The 15,678-nt window shown below is 38.7% G+C and overlaps 1 protein-coding gene across 2 annotated transcripts in view; it reads left to right on the top strand.

Moving 5' to 3' along the window:
* drp2 (dystrophin related protein 2) overlaps positions 1–15,678 on the top strand; it is a 175,408-nt gene that overhangs the window by 38,661 nt on the left and 121,069 nt on the right. Inside the window, exon 2 of one of the 2 annotated variants that reach the window (XM_084430709.1) lies at positions 11,191–11,335. The exons of the other annotated variant lie outside the window; for it this stretch is intronic. The gene's annotated coding sequence lies outside the window, so the exon portion shown is untranslated. The remainder of the gene's footprint in view (positions 1–11,190; positions 11,336–15,678) is intronic. 2 annotated transcript variants of the gene reach the window in all.

The following is a 15,678-nucleotide window of genomic DNA, read 5'->3' on the forward strand; positions in this document are numbered from 1 at the left end:
TTACTGTGATTCTCTGGAGTAAAACTAACGCTTCATCTTTTGTGTGATGTACAATAAACTTCATTGAACTCATCAGTATATTTTGGTCATCATTCGGACGGGGTCTGCTACAGCAGGCTTGTATTAATAGTGGATAAAAGCAGATGACAAATAAGTTATAACCATAATTAAACTAAACTATACCTGTTCTATCTCTACAGCATATATTCTCTGGCTCTGTAGGCATTATTGTCCGACTCCAAGTCGAAATGAACACCGCAACTGAGAGTTTCTGTTCTGATATTATCAGATGAGATTGTCCTGGCTCTGAGCGCGAGCTCATGAGGCTCCGCCCCCTGTGCCGTGCAGCAGCAGCTTATTTGCATTTAAAGGGCACACACTAAAACAGCTCGTTTTTCTGAGCCCCAAAAAATGACAATTTAAACATGCTGTAAAAAATGATCTGTTGGGTATTTTGAGCTAAAACTTCACAAACACACTCTGGGGACATCAGAGACTTATTTTACATCTTGTGAAAAGAGTCATAATAGGTGCCCTTTAACTCAGAATTTAGTAATATCAGAAGTATTCCGGAGATAAGCAAGTATAGACCCTTTGTTCCTCACCAATCACTTTTATAGCATTACATGTCTTGAAATATATTTTTGAAATACCTTTCATTTATCTTACCTTTGACTTGCTGGTATAGAGTTATTTGAGTATGAATTCAGTTTTGCCGATTTAAGACATCAGCCCATCATGAGAGAAGTTGGTCCATGTGTGCTGTCATATGGTCCAAAGCCTCCAGATGGATGAGGACAACTGCACCCCTTAACTTCCGCCCTCAAAAAAAAAAAAAAAAACCTTAGATGATTTATGGCTTGTTTAAGTAGTTATACAGCACTCCAGGTTTTGATTTTCTCACACTTTTTCACAATTTCCAGTACTGAGATAATTTCTTCTCATACAGTAGTACAAGATACTGTGTTTGCTATACAAGATGTAATATATAATTCAATAACAATGCATTAACTTTTTATAATTTTTTATCGGAGATCTTTCCTGTTAATATGGATGCCATTTGAAAATAACTCGCACTTAAGATACGCTTTTTATAGTTTATCCATATCTTACTGTTTGGAATATGCTTGTATTTAATTATTTATCAAAGAGGTTGGATGTGGCCTCCCTCTTAGAGTCTCCCCTTTCAACAAACATATCAGTTTCCTGCATGTGTTGGTATGGTTTGTTGTTTGTTGTATCTCCGAAAAGGCATTATTGACTAGTCCTAGATCAATATCACCCAGAATATGAGCATGATGTATTCTCATCGACCTGAAAGAAGGAACAATCTCACAGAGTCGACCAAAACTCCATTAGGGAAAAAGAAAGTGTGATTACAGGCCTGATAATGGGGCTGTATACACATTGAAGGGCATCACTCTCCCCATATCTATTGGGTTTGGATGTGGAAAGTAGTGGCCATCAGCCTCGCTGTTCCATCAAGACAATCACGGCACAAAACCACATAGGGGCTGAGGCCGATAAAAGCTTCCTTTTTTTTTTTTTTTTTTTTTTCTGCTGGAATGCAGTTGATGGGCTCTTTCTGCGTAGAGACGTGAGGAAATATACAGCTCTGAGATGTGCCTCTTAATGGGGGAACTTGGGAGCACTTGTAGTTATTCATAACATTTTTGACTCTGAATGTACAATCAGCGCGTGGAAGAAAATATGCAAATAAAGTAACCGTGTACCATTTCTTGAATATTCAAATGAGGTTTGATGCGTGTGAAATTGCAAAAGGATCTGTAGTGCATATTGTTTTAAGACACTTAAATTTGATTGTTGAAAGGTGTAAATTAAATAAAATGTTGTTTGTGTCATTGGTGTCACCAAGACAAAGCTGTTAACTTCATATTATCATATTAAACACTCATGTTTGTGGTAAGCAGATTCCAAGATGTAACATCTAAAGTTTTAATAACATGAAGTGGCATCGTAATTATTCTTTAAAGCCCATAAACATTCATGATTGAGTTTCATAGCTTTCGGATGGAGGATATCAACGTGACCGGATTGATTATTGTTCTCTGCCATGCTTCACTTGTCAGTGATGGAGATGATGCCTATCATATTATCCTCCCCAATATAGTTATGGAGACATCAGAGCTTGTAAAGGTTGAGTAATTCTGAGATGGTTAAGCTAGTCCTCTAATCTTTCATATAATCTTTCATTACCCGGCTCTGCTGAGCTTTTCATGTTTTTCTCTTTGTGCGTGCAGTGTAGCGTAGCGGCCAGGGTACGCTGGAGCCCGTTTGTAAATCTGTATCCTGCCAAGATGGTTCCATTGCGGAGAAGTGTGCATAAGTCATGGGAGGTCGCACCTCAGGCTCATCTACTTACTTAACCCCCTCTGGTGAGGCTCTATTGCAGCGTGCAGCGTGCAGAACTTGAATAAGACACTGGCATTCTGTGTATGCAGTGAAGAAAGTTATAAGGAAGGATATTAGGGCTGCAGCTATCGATTCTTTTTGTAATCGATTAATCTAGCACTTAATCGATCGATTAATCGAGTAATCGGATAAAAATTTTTTTGTGTTTTTAAACAACCAAAACAAATAATGCATAACGAAAATGAGGTATTTATTCCAACTCCAACATTTGGCTCCAAAACTAAGCCTATTTATTGCAATCTTTACCCATTTAGTGTTTATAAGTGCCAGTGCCAGCAATTATATAACAATACAGTTAAGTCAACTTACTGTAAAACATGAATAACATGTAAAACTATGAATACAAACTTAAATAGTAAAGGCCAATCTTTACCCATTTAGTGTTTATAAGTGCCAGTGCCAACAATTATATAACAATACAGTTAAGTCAACTTACTGTAAAACATGTATAACATGTAAAACTATGAATACAAACTTAAATAGTAAAGGCCATTTGGCCTTAGTTTTGTCTTCTTAAAGGGTTAGTTCACCCAAAAATTAAAATTCTGTCAGTAATTACTCACCCTCATGTTGTTCCAACCGCGTAAGACCTTCGTTCATCTTCGGAACACAAATTAAGATATTTTTGATGAAATCTGAGCCATGTCTCACTCCTCCATAGGCTTCTATGTGACCGAAACTTGCTGGCCCAGAAAAGTTATTAAAGAGATCGTTAATATAGTCCAAGTGACTCCAGTGGCTCAATCTTAAGTATATCAAGCGACGAGAATACTTTTTGTGCGCAAAAACAAACAAAAATAACGACTTTATTCCACAATTCATTTCCTTCTCTCTGGACCTCTAGTTGGTTCGCGTAGTGTTTTTGCGCAGCGCGTCTGTGTTACACGTCACCACGTAGGCTCACTATTGGCCGACGCCGGTCATGTGTGTGATGCGTGATGACGTGCAACACAGACGCGCAGCGCAAAAACACTACGAGGCCCAGAGAGAAGGAAATGAAAAGTGGAATAAAGTCGTTATTTTTGTTTGTTTTTGCGCACAAAAAGTATTCTCGTCGCTTGATATACTTAAGATTGAGCCACTGGAGTCACTTGGACTATATTATCGATCTCTTTAATAACTTTTCTGGGCCAGCAAGTTTCGGTCACATAGAAGCCTATGGAGGAGATATTTTTTTCATCAAAAATATCTTAATTTGTGTTCCGAAGATGAACGAAGGTCTTACGGGGTTGGAACAACATGAGGGTGAGTAATTACTGACAGAACTTTAATTTTTGGGTGAACTAACCCTTTAATACAACATTACAAAAAAAGGATTGCACCTTCTGAAAATTATCCACCGGAGAACAAAAATAAATGAAATAAATATAAAATATCAAGCCAAACAGGTACACAATGTATACAATTTATAAAAAAAAATAAGTGTAGCTTTGAAAATGGGAATGTTTTACTGCAAATATGCATTTTGTTAAATAGAAAAAGAACAGCATTTTGTTTTTCACTTAGGCTAGTTGAAGTATATTAGCACGTTTTGTAGTATTATATTTTTTTGTTAATTGAAAATGTTCTATGCTCAATTACTTTGGTAGCCGATTATGTCTTCCCCAAAAGTACGAGTGGATTTGGAGAAGCAGGCTGGGGAGTTTCATTTTTTGTTGTTGTCTGTAACTATTTGGCAGACGTGACATTGCCTACAAACAAGGTCTCGCAAAGACTGCAATACAATATTTGTTCCTCCATCACGTCCCGGTGTATACAGTGAATGCATGCTGAAATAATTGTTGCGTGGCTACATAAAAGTTTAAGCATACGTGATGCATTGCCGCAATGACGAGGGTGCGTGTGTGTGTGTGAAGGGGTTCTTTTTTTAGGCTATACTCTCTTGCAATTGAACGTAAATACGTTTACTACTTAAAAACATCAAAGCTAAACATCATATCTAGTCAAATCGCATCACGACATCACTACAAATACAGTATGGGATTAAAATCCGCGAACATCAATGTATAGGCTTAGGCACGGGCGAAAATATTGGCGCTGGATCAAAAAAAAAAAAAATGCGGGGGACAGAATCGTTACCTTGTTTCAGCGACGCTGAAAGGAAGCGATCCCAAACTTTAGACATTCTCTGCCGTTTATGGACATCTTTACTCTCCGCCATCGCGCCAACTAAATTCAAAATGTATCACGCGCTATGGTGTGCTTCCTGAACATTGAACAACGGTCCGTGTGAAACAATCAGATCCCTGTGCGTATAGTGCGCGTCATAGGAATTTAACGAGGCTTCGAGGCAGAGTTTTTGCCTCGAGGAATTTTTGTAATCGAGTAACTCGATGAATCGTTTCAGCCCTAAAGGATATAGTTACTGAGAAACCTTTGATAAATGTGAAGTTGTGTTTGAGTGTGACTGAGCCAATATGTGTGGAGGTGTGTTTGAGTGTGACTGAGCCAAAAAAATGCCTTGGAGTTAATAGATCATTCTCTTTTAATTCTTCTGAGTCGGATAATGAGGGTCTTTCTTTCTTTGTTTGTGTGGATACTTTTTGCATTAAAGCAAATATGTGAGAATATATATGTTCAAGATGTGGGTTTATGTAAATGCAGCTGTACTGTATGTTTGTTTTCTTCAAATCTTTGACCACGGGTGTAAACACAAAGTGATGTGGGTTGTCTGTTCTTGTGCAGCAGTATTGAGGCGGCTAGCTTGACTGCAGAGGTCTCGCAGTGCTAAATATGCACATATTTTATTATCTCTGGAAACTGATAACAAAGAAATAACTTGCCTCCTGAAAATGAACTTGGAATGAGGAAGCAGCCATACCGAGAGGGAATTCTCCAGCATTATTTTCAGAGACTTTAGGCTTAAGACTGATTCAGAAAAACACATTTTTCTCATCATAAATAGCTCAGACTTTTCGCGACATATCATTTGTTCCCAAGTTTTTAATGTAAAACGCTACAATATAGCATATTAACACCATCATCAAAAATCACCATCAAAAACACTACAGGACCTCTGCCCTATAATATTCTAATCCATTCTTTCTACCTTGAATGCTCTCATTTCCTCCATCCTTCAGTTCATTAGCTGCTTCAGTTCATTAGCTGCTTAAGCTTTTGATGAATTGATTCCAGTGTGCCAGTGGCTAGTTGAAACAAAGTTCCTAAGAAGGAGCGAAACTGCGGTGTGAACGTGAAGACTTGTGTTTTTTGTAATGAGTAAGACATAGGGCTGTAATCTCCCAGTTGATTAGTCGATTATTTGGTGGTCGATACGTTCTGGCTCGACCAAAATTCTGATTGGTCGAATTTTTTTTTTTTTTGCCGCGTTCATTTCATCAGGTGGAAAGCACTAATTGCTAATGGGGGTGTTTTCAGAGCACCCCTGTTTCACAGGTAACAGTCTGTCTTCAGAACACCCCCCTTGATTTCACTTCTTTTGGATTAGCCCAACCCACTGGAGAAGAGAGACAGACTGAAGAAAGTAGGCTACTAGAAGGTTTGCTGAATATTATTTATTTAATTGTGAGAGCGTTTAATTCATAGTCAGTCAGTCCTCTTCTACCATGTCAACAAAGACATCGGCAGTGTGGCAGCATTTTTAAAAAAGTTAATAATCTATTCGTGTCCTGAAATGATAGTGTCTGTCAGTTGTAGGGTTGCAAAATTCTGGGAATTTTCAAAGATGGAAACTTTCCATGGGAATTAATGGGAATTTAAGGGAATTAACAGGAATTTATGGGAATAAACTGGGAATTTTCAAAGTTGAGGGTTGGCTCTTCATAGGGAACTTAAATACAGTTGAGGAAAGTATATTTTAGCATAATCTTGACTAAAACAAACAGATGCCATTCAAATACACTTGAATATCCATGCCATTCCTCAATCACATGCACATAGCACACTGCTTACTGCATGGCTATTGAGACCACACCCCCTACTGGCACTGTGCATGCCTCCATCACATGTACAGAAGCCCAAAGCACAAGACTATTGAAGGCACACATTTGAGCCTGTGGACTAAACAAAGTGAAGTAAGTTTTGATGATATTATGGGGAAATATATTTATTAAATGTTTAAATTGCAAATATCACATACAAATGTATTCATCTAGTAGATAGCAAGCTGAAAAGTTAGATGCTAAATAAGCTAGCATAACTTTATTTACCACATAAGTAGGGCTGGGCGGTATGACGGTATATATCGTTACCATGGAAGAAAATGTCAACCGTAACAGATTTTTTTATTCCGTGTATACCGCGACATGTAAATAAGTAGGCGTGGTTAACTCACGTGCAGCGTGCGTGAGACTGAGACACTGATATTTGTCAAAGAAACATGAAGAATGACCAAGAGGATCCGCAAAAATTATTACGTTTTCAAAATTAACGTGATATTTTCGGGGGGGAAGGTGCAGAAGTCAACTAGAGCAGTGCAGCACACTGAAAGTTTAGAGAGACGCACATGCTCGCAACGGGGCTTACTTGACAACAAGTTCATATATCAATATTCTAACGAATAGAAATAACCTTAAATAATGTATCTATCCGTCTCTTATGTGTACAGTTACTTTCAGAGTGTACGCGCAAGCGGTTGCCGTGGTAATGAATATTTCCAAAATTCCCCAGCTTAACTTCCCATGGAAATTTACTGGAAACTTTCCGGAAATTTACCGGAAATTTTCCGCCCCTTTGCAACCCTAGTCAGTTGTTATAATACATATGACAAAAACAGTTGTCTAAATTATGTTGCATATTCCTCAAACGTTCTTGTGATGATATCACTAGTTGACAACATAGTACTATTTTCAGAAATCATAGGCTATGATATTGCGCAGGTGCACGTGATGCAACGCTGTCAGAGCCGACAGACTCTACTAGTTTTTTATGTTTATTTATAATTCATTTAGGCGGACAACAAGGCTACCAAGTACTGCGCACAGTGTGCAGCTAATTAATTTAACGTTTTTTTTTTTTTTTTTTTCATAATTTTTAGCGATTTTTAGTCAACAATTTTAGGACTTCAGTCGACCAAGATTTTCTTTGGTTGATTACAGCCCTAGTGAGACAGCCATTGTGCGTATCAGCACTTTGAAAAATCCCCTCTGTTAGGAGCAGCCTCCTCTGAGAAAGACAGGAAATGAGTGTATAAGAGGTTGCGCGGTGATTAAGTGTGTTTCGTGGAGAGCTGCCTCGCTCTGCTGAGAGGCAGATGGTAACCTTGGGGACGCTGACGTGGCTTTGTGCAAGTGAGAGTGGCAGGAGGCACTTCTCGAGCTGCACTGCCTGTTCCACCAACCTACCACTCTCTTCCTCTCTAACTGCCTCTGTTTTTATTTTTCAGTTTCTGTGTCTCTTTCACTGACATAAATGCACACTCTAGCCAATCTGTGTTTCTCTTTGTGGCTGGCTGATGGGAAAGCACATTATGTGCTCTTACTGGGTGTTTTTATTAATTACATTACCTTCTGCTACGGTCTATATACTTTATTATCTGCAAATAGAGTGACATCCATTAGAGCCATTCAGGTCAATCTGGTGCATCACCTGTAAGTGACAGCCTTTTGATTACTTATTCAACTAGGCTGACCTGAAGAAGATTGCTCTTTTATCCTTTCACTTCCGAAGGTTTTTTTCCCCTTAGCATTCAAGGTATTGAGGATAAGCCTGACTCCCTTTAAACCATGTTTGTGACAATCTGCACTGTAAATAAAGCTTATTTGATTTGATTTGACCCACCATCAAAAAGCATTTCATGCTCCTGAAGCCATGTTGAAGTTTATTTGAATGAACGTTCCTGATTCCTAGCAACAAAAATGGTTCGTTATCAGGGCGCAAAGGGAATGTCAGAGGAGCTAACATGGTGAATGATGGATTAGCTTGTGAGGTAAATACACTTCAGCATGGTGCCTTACTTAAAGTGACAAGCTCTCTGTTTGTGTAGTTTTGTGACTAAACGCCGTTGGTCCTTTTGCGGCACAGTTTGGTGCTGGCTGGTACATAGCCTGAGTGTTTTTCACTGTAGTTATTCACTCTGTCATACTGTCTCTTCAACCTTCTCCAAGTTTCACTTCCAGGCCACCTGAGACTTCTTGTTGGTAAGAATGTGCAGAGGGGTCTTAAAACACTCTCGATTCAGCCGGCTGAATGCTTATGTATGGAGCGGAGGCGAAGTTATCTTCCCTCAAGAATTTAGCACTTGTTTGTGCTTTAACTTTAAAAGGATAGTTTGCACAAAAATAATAATAATTTAAAAAAGTACTCGCCCTCATGTCTTCCAAACCTGAAGGATTTTTTTTTCAATTGGGCACAATGTTGTTTTTGGGGTCAGTGGGGTCCTATGGCAGTGCTGTTCAACTGGCAGCCCGCGGGCCAAATCTGACCTGCCAATCATCTCCATCCGGCCCGACGGCACCAACCTCCCTCCTCTTTTCCTGGCGCTGCGGCAAATTTAGTTTGATACTCGCGCTTGACCTGAGAAATGTTTTACGTGCAAATATTTCAGCAGTTATTATATGTGTCCCGAATTTATGTCGACTGAAACAGCGATACCAATCATTCGTGAATGAATCATTCTTTTGGTTCGATTCTTTCTAAACGCGCTTGCATAACGGTCTAAAACTATGTGGATTCATTCGGACCGCTCTGTCACTGGATAAACTGAAGCGGTTTCTCGGTCAGTACAGTAACAACAAATAGCGCTGTTTTCAGTTGTTTCACTCGTTGTTTCAACACGGCCCAGCACAGAGTTGCGTTTACTCCCGGTCACTAATATTAAACGCCGTTGCGACAACCAGTGGGAAGCGTTTCAATTCGACAGACTTCTTTGTTACAAACCACAAACCACTCGATGATTTAACTAGTATTAAATCGTATGAAACGGCCTCAACATTCCCAACAAGACTGATGAGGAAAGCAGGAGAAACATTGTATCATGAACGAAATTAGAAGACTTTAAATCCCCTAATCACCACCCGTTACAAACATTTACCATAAATGTACTGTAGTAATTTACCATGGGTTGGGCAGAAATGTGCAATATTTATATTGAATAATATGTTATAGTGATTTATATTGCATTAGATTTTATATAATTTTTGTTATGAAATTATGTCAGTTTCTTTGCAAAGGTGGGTATAGTTTTTAACCTGTTTAAGCATTTCTTTTTATACAGTGGGAGTGAGTAGCCTGTGGTTATCAAGTCTCACTGTCAGAATATTTTCATTTAAGCATAACAATTGTAAATAAAATAATTATTATTTCTCACCAATAGCTATGAGTTTGTATAATTTATTTATTTGTTCCAAGGAAAAAAGTTTTTATTTATTATGGTTTTATATATCTGCATACTGTTGGGTACCACATTTCCAAGTAAATACCATACTTTTTTTTAGGTTTACTTTAACTTATTTATTGAAACTGTTATGTTTCAATAATAAGCTAAACCCCCAAACCAACCCACCGGCCCACCTCAACTTTTCGATTTGATAATCTGGCCTTCGAGTGAAGCTAGTTGAATAGCCCTGTCCTTTGGTGATTTCAGGTCAACTATCTCTTAAATAGTGCTAAATTCTTCCCTTCCCAATGTCTTTGCTTTCATTCAGTTGAAAAGAGATCACTTTGAATTTGAAACATGTTATGAGAATGATCCATTTGTCAAAATAGCATATTTTGTGTTCTACAGAATAAAAGGTTTGTAACAACATGGCGGTGAATAAATAGTGATGCAATTTAAATTTTTGGGTGAACTACAGTCACAGATACCACAGTGCAAATAACACTAAAGATGTTTAGTCTTTAGACTATGTTTAGATGTTAAAATTAATAACTACTTGTAGCTTGTCAGCCCTCAGGAACTCTGGTTCCTGCTCTCATTTGGCCTGTGTTTCTAGAGCCCCTGCACATATCAGTTCACTTATACACAGCTAAGTGACACCACAGCCTTGTGTGCATGACAAGAGACAGGGACATTGGGAAACAGAGAGAGACTTTTACTCTCAGCTGAAACTATAATGTAAATTATGAATGAAAGCTACAGCTCCAAAATAGCTGGTCTCATTGCCTTGGCTAGTTACTACCTACCAGCCACAAATTAAACTTTTATGGCTCTGTTTTAAACTTCAGAATTTATGCTCACCTATGTACTTGCGCTGACAGTTTTGCATGTGACGCAGCTTCACATAGCCCTTTTGTAGATGGAACTATGTCCCTTATCCGCTATCCGCTATGGGATTTGTGCCCATCGACACTCTTAAAGGTCAGGCGGCAAAGAGACTTTAGGGATTACAGAGGAACTCGGCACAGGTGGCAGACCTCGGGCCCAGCCTACAGCTGTTTGTGGCTCGAGAGCACGTCCAGGAAGTAATGAAATCTCTGCTTGGCCGGCAATGCTCATTGGCATTCGCTCACTGTCTGCCTAGCTTTCCCACCATCGGCCATGTGTGAGCTTGGATGGCTGTTTGGATTGTGTGAACAAAGCATGTTGTCCTCTGATAAGGCAGTCTCTACTGCTTAGCCATTAGCCAGATTAGCACAACAAGGAGGCCTGGTCAGCAGCATCTTGTCAAACTCTGAAATGGAAAAGCTTGGTATCCTGGGCTGAGTTTCATTTGTGAGACATTGCCTTGGCATGCAGCCCAGATTTAAGAGTTTCATGGGGAAGCAATGAGCAGCTGTTTGATTTTCTGTTCGCTTTAGTCTCTTATCGCATCTTCTCTCCGGCAATAGGGTGACGATATGATCTTCTTCTTCCTGTAGGTCCCTGGATACGCAAATTGCCAGGTCTTCTCATCCTCTCCTTTCCGCTCCACTAGCTGCTCCTGGCTTCTGGAGAACGCCTCCTCTCCACGCTGCCTCGGACACCAGGAAACTGCCGCCACGTCAATCACGTCCTCACATCTGGGTAATTTATTTCAAGTGCAAATTGTAGCCGTCTTCACTTGAGAAGAGATCACACGCTCTCTTCAGTTGGTTTATCCACAGTCCTGAGGCTTTCTGGACTGAGCTTGTTTCTACAGACCAGTTTGCCATTGAAGCTCTGCTCAAATCTCCAGGGGGGTGATCAGTTTTTTTTATTTTGTTTATGCATCTTTCGAATCCAGGCGACTCACTGTAGAGAATATCAGTCATTTTAGAGCTTCCTGCTTGGCTACATGTCACCTGTGAATTTTCAAAGGACGCTCTTTAGGAGAAGAGACCTTTGTGACTAAGCCAATAGCCTTTGGTGTCTTTCAAAAATACTCTACCGAGCCCAATATGTGGAACCTCATGAGACTGGCTTTGTAAACAGAAGACTTTGGCTTTATGAGTTTACCTGTTTCTTCTCTATCTTCTTTCTTTTTTTTTTTTTTTGTGCAACTTTCTTTCTCACCCTGCTCAGTCTATGGTGAACTTAAAATGGATTAAGTAGAATTCAAATGAATTGATTTAAAAGAAATTTTATTTTAACTGTAAAAATCAAAGTTTGTATGCAACCTTTTGGTTTAAAAAGGTTTGAAAAGTTTAAAAACCCTGACGTTTGCAGGTTTGTTAGGCCTTAGAGATGGATGGATAGATAGATGGATAGATAGATGGATAGATGATGCAATTCATATTTTTTTTGAAAAATAGCTAATTACTAATTAAATTAGTAATTAATTAGCTCTTTTTAGCTATTAAAGAGCCAGTTATTTTGTGTTCCACTTTTTTTAATTGCATATGCTGATTTCTGTGAGTAATACGTGAAATGAAAGTTCTTATCTCCAATGGAGAACATAATAATAGTTAAAAGTATGCATAATTCCTCACATAGAGATTGCTGGAACATCTCACCCACACAATCAACCGGATTTCATAGGGCTCACAGACACAGGCTCACAGTCACAAACACACAGGCTCTTTGCGGTAGACAGAATACCCACATTTCCTCTGTGAGCCCTCATTTTGGTGAGCTGACCTTGCATGAGCTGCGTCAATCATTCTCTATCTGCCAGTAAATCCTCCCTTATCTTGGGCTTAAACTGACGGAGCACACATCTGCACTGCAGGAGACTGAGGCTGTACAATAAGCCAGGAACAGAGTCAGATTGGCTGAAGCTACTGGAATGATGGGATTGTTTGTTTGTGATTGGCGTATGTTGAAAGTGGGTTCGAGCTCAGGGCATTTACGCAGGAGGGGGCTGAATGGTCCTTAGATGGATTTTGCATGTTCAGGGCAGCTGCGTGGCAGGTTTGAAGGCCAGATTCAATTGTGCGCAAGGTATTTCAGTGCAAAATAAGGAATTTTGCGGTGCAAATTATGTCCAGCACTGATTTTTATGTGCATTTGCTCTGTTACCTGATTTGCATAATTACTTTGAGATGCACCGGTCGACCGGCCATAAATCGGAACTGGCCGGTTGCCGGTCATGTGTTTGGAGCAAAAACCGGCTGGTTCCGATTTATGGCTGGTTTTAGTTTTATTTTGGCCAAACTCTATTTCGGACTTGCACACACACTGCACTGCGATCATTTCCCAAAATGTAATTTCTGTGGAAATATTACGAAATGGATACGGCTGCAGAGCAAAAACTTTAACAAGCACAGCAAGCTTACTGTTCGTGATGCACGAAATATATTGTTTTATTGCTGGTATCTTATAGAGAGCAGGGTGGTCGATTTAAAGCCGATGTATATAATATAGCGCAGTATAGTTTGAAATCAAGGGTTTATAGTTTGTTGATCATGCGTCTCAGGTGAAGCTGGACTCTTCTGTCCGCATTAAATTCACACGGACTGACCATCACGCACAGAGTAACGCGTTCATGCAGACTAAAAATGCTTCGATAGATTCGACTAAGTCTGCAAGGTTTGTGAAATTAAATGTTTATTAGATATTCAAAGACTTGTTTAAATGATATAAATTAATATTTAAGAAAGAATGATAATATATAATGATAGTCTATTAATATAAAAGCAAACTAAATATCTAGTTACATATCAGACAAAACTGAGACCATAACTGATGAAGACGGAGAACGGGAGCACTGTGTGCTCAGGCTCTGCCGTTCTCACAACATCAAAATAAAAGTATGGTGCGCTGTCAAAATAAATGTCCCGCTTCCAACACATCGTCAAAACAGAAAAACGTGTTGGCCAATGCTTATTAAAAAAAGCCTAGTCATAATGTGTAACTCCTTTTGTGAATATGCTCTTCCTGGAGCAACGTGCTGAAACACTGCAACTAAAGCCAATGAATTCACAATGATTTATTACAAGTGTTCTCATTATAATGTTATGTAATATGACAGTCCTAATCATAGTTATTATCTGTCATACATTGCTGTTTGAGTTGCGCAAGCTGAAGCGCTGAATAAACACCGGTAATTTGAAGCCCTTTACTAGCGGGTTTAACTTAACGAAACACATCCTATGTAAGATTAATCAGATATACAAAATAAGCATTTTATTACAAATTATATCTGCACAAAATTACGCAAATGCACAAGTGAACTTGAACTAGTTACATGCAAGTCAGAATGTCTAACGGATGTGGTCTTCCTGGAGCAACACGCTGAAACGTTTTATTTCAATATTATTTTCTTTGTAATGTAATGTTATGTAATATGACAGTCCCAATCGTAGTTATTATTAGTCAGCAGTCGTGCATTGCTGTTTGAGCTGCGCACGCCGAAGATGATCACCGGTGCGCTTTATACCGTGTAACTCTTAACCAAATGCATCCTACGAGATAAACCAGATGTATATAGGCCTACACAAAATAAACATAATATTACAACTTACATTTGCACAAAACAAAAGGCTGCGAATGCACACTCACTTTTATTCATGAAGGTATATAGCCTTTTAACGTAAAATGGTCCCAAACATAACTCTAATCATTTTTCCTCGTGTCTGCTGGCGTTACGTGTTTCGCGGTTGAGCAGCACGCGCATGACCTTGCTTAATCGATCGTCAATTAATCGTTAGCATCCCTAGTCTGCAGTGCACTCAGTGGAACTGTACATCTCACCGTTGACTGAATGTGTGCTCTGTTTCTCTCCCTCTTGCTCTCTTTCTCTCTGTCACTCTCAGTTATTTGGAATATCATTGGAAACCCCTGTTGTTTTTGTTGCACATTATGTTTTTAGGGAGGCTATATTTACATGATTGTTATCAGCCATTATTTGATGTTGTTGTTGTTGTTGTTGTTGTTGATGATATATTGGATATTTAAATGTACATGCTTATTTACCCCATTTAGGTTTATCTTTGCTGTCATTAATGCTCAAAGTTACTATTTAAAACATCAATAATACATTGTTATTTGTGGTCTTTAGCAAACCTCAAAATTAAGTAACATCCATTTTCATGTTGCACATTATAATGTTGTGATGCCTAAATTAAGTTGTAGCATTTAAAATGATGATTTTCATTTTTACTGTTTTATTTTGTAATTAATTTATATAAAATAGTATATCATTTTAATATCAGCCATAATTCGAAAGCAATTATCTGTTTATCGATATTGCCCAGAATTTTAACTGGTGTATCTCTAATGTTTTTGCTGTATATTTCAACTTTGTAATCAGTTTATTTGTAGTCTGTCTGTTTCAAGATTACAGTAATAAAATAAATAATGCATATGCAGGGATGCTGAGATATGTGAAAATCTGATGGTTTTATTGTGAATTTTTACTCAGCTGCCATTGTTGCAGTATGATATCTAGAGATCATGATGAATGTAATTGATGTAATTCTGATATATATACATAAAACAGCTTAATGACAGCAAATGAAATTAAATGGATAGTTCACCAAAAAATGAATGCCATTATTCATGATTATGATGTTGATGACAATGGTAACAATGAGGCATTTATGAGCACATCAGAGCACGCTCTATTGTATAAATGTCAATTTTTTCAAGTCATTCGTTACTTGAATGATTGTCAAAACAAGTGTGTTAATCAAACATGCCCTCTTTCTTCTCCTTTCACTCATCAGCTCTACTCTCATCCCCCACCTCTTTCTCCTCCTCATTCTTTATATTTAAGAAGTTCTCTGTGAATGTTTCCGTTCCTGTAGTGTAACCTGAAGCTGAGCTAATGTGGCGTCACTGCTGCCCATATGTGGCTGTGTGTGCGTGCCTCTGACGTACAGAGACATAAGGTGGTAGCCTGCAGACTTGGAGATGCTAGAATTCTTTCCCTACCTGTGTCAGCATGGGGTTCACAATACTTTGCTCAATCTGACGCTGATAAGCTTTTATCTTGTATTTTTGTTGGA

The sequence above is a fragment of the Rutilus rutilus genome, assembly GCF_951802725.1.
Source record: "Rutilus rutilus genome assembly, chromosome: 14".
NCBI classification, from domain to species: Eukaryota; Metazoa; Chordata; class Actinopteri; order Cypriniformes; family Leuciscidae; genus Rutilus; species Rutilus rutilus.